Source organism: Idiotropiscis lumnitzeri, unplaced genomic scaffold (genome assembly GCF_059441095.1).
Source record: "Idiotropiscis lumnitzeri isolate Australia: NSW breed Sydney's pygmy pipehorse unplaced genomic scaffold, RoL_Ilum_1.0 HiC_scaffold_27, whole genome shotgun sequence".
In the NCBI taxonomy this organism is placed as follows: domain Eukaryota; kingdom Metazoa; phylum Chordata; class Actinopteri; order Syngnathiformes; family Syngnathidae; genus Idiotropiscis; species Idiotropiscis lumnitzeri.
In genome coordinates, this window is record NW_028283565.1 from 836,970 (window position 1) to 845,354 (window position 8,385).

Genomic DNA, 8,385 nt, shown 5'->3' on the forward strand with positions numbered 1-8,385 from the left:
TGCTGCTGCTACCCACGCTGCTCTCCACACTTATAAGTCTACCCCAGGATCCCGCCCCCCATTTGTACCTCTGGCGCAGATTCAAGGCGGATCTTTTGCACCTCTGCCCCCTGCTGGGTGATTTTTACATGATTCACAATGCGGACATGGCTGATTCTCAGTCAGAGGTTGCATCAGACCCTTATGTACACTATGACGTAAAAAAGACAGGAAACGTACTTATACGTCTTTGGTAGAGGGCGCCATTGCATTAAAAGACGTCTTTGTACGTCTAAGGGAGTAAATGAGTTGAACAAAGTACAGGGTCCTTCACCTGACTACAGATGATCTTCTGGGGACTTTATTTGGTTTTAATCACTTTTGGGGTCTGTATCTATGCACACTCCCTGGTTTTGCTACCTTCCCGGGTACCACATACACACTGCTTAGTTTCTCTGCCTTCGTGGGTACCACATACATATTGCTTGGTTTCTCTGCCTTCCTGGGTACGACATACACACTGCCTGGTTTTGCTACCTTCCTGGGTACCAGTCACACAAACGTCAGACGACTCAGCACATACCGACTGTCTCAGCACTACACACTTTCACTCCAAGGCAGTGCTGTGAACCAACTTACTGACAAGAGGTAGTATTTAGAATTTTAAAAAGTGCTTGAAAGGTTTTGTTCATGTAAAACCAACAGATTATGACATTATTATTATTATTTAAATCAGTATTAAACAGCATCAGCATAGGTTAAAGATATTATACAGACTATATACGATAAAAAAATACTAAACCACCCTTGCTTTTCCGTCATTTCTTGTATAAGTTAACACACAGATGTATAACATTTGTTTATACAAATATAACGATTAAAAAGTAGCTGATTAGAGTTTTAATTTTGTATTCATTAATCTGTAATAAAAATGGACATATTTTGGTTAATAAAATTAACAAGAAATAAAAGTAAAGGGTGTTCTAATACTTTTTTCAAGATTGTCCTAACATACATTTAATGTTTACAGTATATGTCTTCGGAAGAAGCGCAGCATTAGATTTTTTTTTTTGTTCTCTCTCTTTGACTTCTGAATTTGAATTTCTGTCACAGATGTGCTTGAATTCTATTTTGGATGATTTGTGTTAAACTGCACAAATATTTGAAGAGCCATAGAATTCAAGAATCACACCAGTGCTGCTACTCCTCCGAACGGGTGAACGCCCTTGATTAACAGCCTGCGTTGAGGTGGCTTTTGAGATTCGTGGTGTGGGAGAAAAATCTCTGAAGGCATTCTTAGACTTCAAGAGAGGGTCCACAATTTTCAAAGATTCACTTCCGTCTGAATCAGAGGCCTCACTTGTATCCGGAATATATTCATCTCCACTGTCATCTGAGTTGGAGTAATAATGCTTATCCATTCCAAAGTCAGCCTGTTTTTTTAATCTAAAAAACAACAACAACGAAATATAAAGGATAGAAGGCAGGAGACCAATAAAATATATGCAATTTGCTTGTAAGATTCCCTGAAATCTATATGGGTTGTTTACCTGTATACTTTTGGTCCTCCTGAGCCTTGGGATAGTAATATGGTCTGGGTCTGAGGCGCAAAGTTCAGGGGCAGGATTTGACAATGATTCGTCAGAATCTGTGTCGTTATTCCAAGGAAGATTCAGCCCATATTTTTTGTCCAAGGGAGGAGACTGGGTTGCATCAGAGTCCAAGAGAAAATTGAGAACCCATTAAATACTTAATCCCCAGAGGAATCTGCACAGAAAAAGGTCTTAATTCTATTTGAAAAAAAAAAAAAAAACTAAAATATTGATGAATGATATGACAAAATAATGTAATAACAAAATTAATTGACCGTAACAAAAAGCTCCCGGGAGGAAAACTACATTAAATGTTTTTTTAACAGGGCAGTGAAAATATTGGAAAATAAAAACGATAATAAATAAAATAATATAAAAAAAGAATTCAATGTGTATCGATGGACCCATATGAAATACTTATATCGCTATGTACTTATCAGCCATATCGCCCAGCCCAATATGTAACTGCAACTTCAAAACCTCGGGCCATAACAGGATTGTAACATGGGATGCATATCTTCATTCCTAAATTTGTAGATCCCGAGGAGGCTGCTCAATGGTCCTGGTAATCTAAACCTCAACCAATTCGGTCACAGCCAATGTTCTCCATCCTTGTTAAGAAGTTTTGAAATGATTTAATAGATATACTATTGCAAACTATACCAGAATTTTAGACATTTTAAACTTTTGATCACAATTTTACCTATTTTCTAAAAATCTGAAGAATCCACATGCCAAATCACCTGCTGTAGACACATAGGTTCTGTTCTGACAGATAATTCAGTTACAGGTTGTGTACTTAAAGCCAATAAGAGGGCAATGCAGCAGTCGACAACCTGACGAAAGCTTAAGTCTCCCAATGAGAGAACTGTAGTGGCTGGTAGGTTCTTAGATTGTAACATAGTAAAGACATATACTAGGCATAACTGTATATCATATGATGATGAGGGAAAATATTATTAGCTACGATTTATGTCCAGATATATTAGAAAACTTGTCCAACCAGCACAGGTCTATCTAACTGTAATTTTAACATCTCAAGACACGACAGGATGACCACATGATACGCATACCTCCTTTTCAGAGTCTGTCAAAACTTGAGAAGGCTGCTTCGATGTTCTGGTGGCATCAACCTCAGCCGATTCAGTCATTGTCGGTTGTCCTCCATCCTAATGAACAAGTTGAATATTAATTTAATGAATTAAAAAAAGAAAATGGATCAGAATTTTACACATTTTAGGCTTTGGCCACCCAAAACAAAAACTAACAAGTTCACGAATGAAACAAAACCAATTACTTTAGCGCATGACAATTAATCTTCAGTAGAGATATGTTGTGACTGATATTTCAGTCACAGGTTGTCTTTTGAACGCCACCAGGGGCGCAATGGAGCACAGGACAGCCAAAAGTCTTCTTGTCGGACACCTGTAGTGGCTGGTAGGTTCTAAGATTATAACATAGTAAAGGCACATACAACTCCTAACTGTATTTCATATGATAATGAAGGAAAAGATGATTAGCTATGATTTATGTCAACAATAAAAATGGCTCTACGGGGTCCCCACAAACACAAACCTGACAGTTGGGTGTCAGATGGCCAACATACCTGACACGCAATTCAACTCAACTGGACCCCACAACACAAGAAAAAGCTGAGTGAGCCTCAAACCAGACATACACATTCACTGACAAATATCCTGTGACACCAGATATATTAGAAGTCTTGTCTAATCAGCACACGTCTATCTAACTGCAATTTTAACATCTCGAGACACGACAGGATGAGTACACGATACGCATACCTCCATTTCTGAGTCTGTAAAGCCTGGAGGAGGCTGCTTCGATGTTTTAGTAGCATCATAAATTTATTGAATTAATTATATTTGAGGTTGGATTAGATTTTTACACATTTTAAGCCTTAGCCACCCAAAACAAAACATAAGCTCATGAATGAAATAAAACTAATTAATTTCGCCCATGCCAATTAATCTTCTGTAGACACGTGTTGTGACCAGTGTTGTTTTTGGCAGGCATTTTAGATTTTGTCCAAGTCATTTGGACAAAGTGCTGATTTGTTTACATCACATTTAGTCATCCCAATTCGTTATAGTTTTAGTCCAGTTTTAGTCAACGAAAACTAAAAAAAGGGTTTTAGTCCAGTTTTAATCGACGGAAACGCAAAAAAAGTTTTACCCTAGTTTTCGTCAATTTATTCACAAAGGTTTTAGTCCAAGCGGCACGGTGGCCCAACTGGTTAGCAGGATGGCCTCACAATATTGAGGTCGTAGGTACGATTCTGGCTCCGGCCTTCCTGCGTGGGTTTCCTCTGGGTAATTCGGTTTCCTCCCATATTCTTAAAACATGCATGGCAAGTTGCTTGGACACTCTAATTGCCCCTAGGCATGAGTGTGAGCGTGGATGGTTGTTCGTCTATGTATGCCCTGCGATTGGCTGGACACCAATTCAAGGGTGTACCTCGCCTACTGCCGAAGACAGCTGGGATCGGCTCCAACACCCCCCGCGACCCTAGTGAGGAGAAGCGGTACAGATAACGGATGGATGGATGGATGGGTTTAAGTCCATTTGAGTTAAAACAAGGCATTCAAGGTTTCCACCCAAGACCCACCCCAAGACTTTTGGATGGACTACAAAGGATTCTTCATTACAAACAGAAAAAAGTGGCAACAGTGGAATCAATGCTCACTGCTCCAAAATAAGCAGAGAAGCAAAACATTTTGTTGGGCAACTGTTGTGGCTTTATTTCACTAAAAGCAACATAAAATAATTTATGAACCACATGCTAACAATTTTGTCTCGTCAACGAAAAAAATTCATGTACATCACGTCATGTTTTCGTCATAAAAGAACCTCGTTTAGCTTGTCATCGTCATTAAAAAAGGGGCGTTAACGAAGTATTTTCGTCATAGTCATCAGTGACGAAAACAACACTGGTTTGGACTGATATTTCAGTCCCAGGTTGTCTCCTGAACACCACCAATTGGGCAAGGGGGCGCAGGAAAGCCTGGGGTCTTCTATTTTTACAGTATAGAAAGGCTAAATATCAAATTGAAACAGTGTTTTATATCATGAATATACAGGGTTGGTGCTGGTTCTGGTAGGGAAACCACAACATAAAGATGTCCTTAATTAGTCCCACAATGGGTATATTTGCAATATGGCATATGATGGCCTAACAGGGCCACCGCCCAGAAAAGAGTAACGCAGAACTTTGTAATACTGTCACTCCCTGACCAGTTCGTTGTTCCTGAAGAGCCAAACTTTGACTCAGACCCACAAATTTGAATTACAGATAGTGGACAATGGAGAACTCCCCCAGTCAGTCAGCATGTTCAACTTCCATAGAAACCTCAACATACATTTATTAGATTGCCAAACTAATTGGAAACTACATCACCAGAACACCACAAGTGGGCTCTGTTATTGTACTTAAAGATGCATCTTACAAACCTGTGTTCTCCAAGGCCAGCTGGTCCATAGTCTTAAGTTATTTCTTCGCCAACATCAATGTCTCGGAGCGCAAACAGACAGAGGTGTGGTCTGTCCTCTGTTGTCTTCTTCTTCATTTTACAGTTGGGGTGCATGTGGTCATCATTAACCAGTCTTCCCAGACTGCCATCTTCTTGAGCGGCATCAACACTTAAAATAGATTTAAAAAAAAAAAAAACAATTATTCAATCAATGTCAGAAATTAATCTTTGAGACAATCTTGTGTACACAAAACATAAAAATAGGAAATCCACAATTTTTAAATCTTCTAAATCAAATCATACAAGAAATTTCTATTGGAATCAGACCCTATTAACAGCTTGTCTTTGAGACTTCATGGTCTATATTTTCATTTGTACAGATTCAACGCATGAATAAAAGTAATTACCGTATTTTCGCAGTCATAAGCAAACAAAGCGCCCTGTCAGTCGATGCGTCCATTAAATGGACAAAGTACCACTCACGTCCATCAGCCCTTGTCATCAACGAGCTGTTGGAAGTGCATGTTAGCACACCCTGCTGGGCAAAGAGTGAGTTGTCCATGCTTACAATCGACCGTGACAAATACACCATCTGACTATAATGTTTGGGTGATGGTGTTGGAAAAAGCTGGACAAAGGGCAGCTGTCCACAATGTTTTAGTCTGTCTTATCATTTATGTTATTGCAAGCAAGAAACGTCCCAGGTTTAGACAACAGACAAAAAGTCCAAAGCATAACAGCACATCTCTTTAAACAGCCATGCAAATCTCTCTAAACAGCTATGGGATTGTGGGTCTCTGCTCCCAGAATGCATTGCTTGAATTAGCTAAGGCTGAGTGGCTTTTGTATTATTTTCATTTTTTTGGGGTATATTGATGGCATGAGAGATACATGTTTGTGTTAATCTTATTTCTATGTTTCATTGTTTGCTTGTATGATGAGTTTTTTATTTTTTTTTGAAACCGTGACTCTAAGGAGTGTGGTGAGCAGCCAAGTCCCTCCCCTGACGTTGCTTTGTAGGCTATTGCCAATGCACCTAATATTGGCCTGAGCCATTGTCAGCTATTGTCAATAGAGACTTGGCGTCTGCTGCAACAATGGGGTGATTGCTCATGTTATTGGGGCATAGTAGGCTGCTATCGGCTGTGTCAGTGTGGGCAGCTCTGCCAAGTTCATGCTATGCTAACAGCAGCTGTGCTATCGTCTTGTCAGGCGGTGCGTCCAGTATATGTTACAAAGACAGAAATAGCGGCCTCAACAGGTGTTGCGCCCTTTGACACGGCGCGTCTTTTGGGTGCGAAAATACGGTATACATTTTTGCTTAGAGAATGATTTTTCCCCTAACACTTATGGGATGAGTATGTGTTTATTTTTTTAAATAAAAACAAAAATAAGATAACATCTCAATCTTTGCCTCACCTCCAAAAAGACAGTGCCTCTTCCATCCATCTTCCTGCGTTGAGATTTATCAGAATCTATCAATTTTCCTCTGTACTCCATAATAAAGAATAAAGTCATCTTTCCTGAAAGGGGCCTTGGTAAATACTCCTCGACCTAGTTAACAGGGAAATCAAGATAGCTTCGTCATATTTTTAAGCACACAAATAAGGAGTCATCATATTCATTTGGGCCACTATACTAATGTAGGGTGGTTTGAAACATTGCTTCTTGTGAGGGATAGAGCAGAGCCCTTCTTTATGATTTTAAAGGAACAGACCAGCCAAAATTCATTTTCCAGCATTGCATTAGCCAGTATGTATTAGGACTGAAAGTACAAATGTCAATGGCACCTGGTTACGTAAAAAAAAAACTTTAAGATTATTTAGTTTCATAACAATGACATACACTGTATACACAGTCATATTGGATCGCGTCACGTGATCTCTGTGACGTATAACGTGCTTTACACTAGACTATCAATATCGGACTTGTTCACCGGTCTATTGTGGTATAAAAATGCCGGAGGGCGTCATCAAGTACAGCCTTATTTAGATAGAACTCCTACCATCAGGTTTCACGCTCACTGAAATAACTTGAAACTGACAAAAGAAAAGTTCAAGACACTCTTAATGTAAAATAACCACTTAAAAAACGATGTCAGCTTGGTTATCAGAAAACAATAATATATCTTAGCAAAAGCGTTAACATCATACCTTTAAATGAGTTTATATACTTCGCTTCTAACTCTGCAGTCTTGTCCAGACCCTTGACTGCATGTTCAATAGTATCCTGCTTTGGGGACTTCCTGCATCTCAGGGAAGGCATTGTTTATTCTATAAAGAAAAAAGACAGTTTTGTGTTGAGAATTATTAATACTATAGGCTAAATGGAGTTTTAACAATATCAGTGTAAGAAAAATAAATTATAAATTAAAAAAATATCAATCCCTCCATCCCAATTAACGATTTCAACCATAATAGTTTATATTGAAGTTTAAACAACAGACAGACAGATTTATGCAGTGTGACTACAAAAATCTTACCAAAATTGCATTCACAGTAACCTTTGCTTTAAGAATCATGTAATTAACCAGTGAACATCGTGTCTTACACAAAAATTAATGACAGAAATTATCATGGTACTTGCATTCTGTTGTTCTATAACAAAAGTGCAAGCTGTTAGCTCCGCAAAGCTAACGCAACAAGCTAGCGTCCCTCGTGCTCACATTCAATGCAAACCTGACCACCGGATGACAATACGCGTCGGTTTAGTTCTTTAAATGAGTAAAAGCACCATGACGTTTTATAATTATTCAATGCTTAACTGGAGCTCGTCAATTATGTCGATGTAGGAGCACATGTTTGCTAGGCCAGTGTTGTAGGCCCACATCCATGGTGCTACTTTGTATAGTGTTTTCCACACAACTATCTCTAACCATGAACAAATGCACTCGAGGCATGTTTTGAATAAAAACAAACGAAAAACACTTACCTCTCCGTTTCAACAGCAGTTCGAACTTCGAAGTGGTGATATTCTCCAGCGTTAAGCACCTGCTCGAACTGCGAATAGGTCAAATTCAACAGCGTCTTTTTTCTGTCTTAATAAGGACGCGATGAGAGGAGGAGCGCTTGCCTTTTCGTCAGCACGCCCCGCGCGGGAGGTGCTGCTTTATCACTCTCTATCTGTGCCCGCCCGCCGGCATGTCGATAGAAAAATAATATTCCTTCAAACATTACTTTCATCTTCTTAACGTTTTGTAGTGAATTTAACAGGTTCACCACTTTTTTCAAATACACCAATGGAAAACAGGTCTTAATTGAGGAAACATACAAAGAGCGTCTCACAAACACCTTATGATGAGCAATGTAATTTGATCACGTTTTTTG

At 39.1% G+C, this 8,385-nt stretch overlaps 1 long non-coding RNA gene across 2 annotated transcripts; it reads right to left on the reverse strand.

Annotated features, from left to right (window-relative positions):
- Positions 1-1,164: 1,164 nt before the first annotated feature.
- On the reverse strand, positions 1,165-8,178 carry LOC148315970 (uncharacterized). 2 transcript variants are annotated; one of them, XR_015840481.1, is made up of 7 exons: positions 7,991-8,178; positions 7,213-7,332; positions 6,479-6,613; positions 5,040-5,228; positions 2,645-2,740; positions 1,530-1,746; positions 1,165-1,425 (listed from the first exon to the last, which is right to left on the reverse strand). It is a non-coding gene; the product is annotated as an uncharacterized LOC148315970 (long non-coding RNA). The 2 variants fall into 2 exon arrangements; XR_015840480.1 differs by having other exon boundaries at positions 1,530-1,682; positions 7,991-8,176.
- Positions 8,179-8,385: the final 207 nt, after the last annotated feature.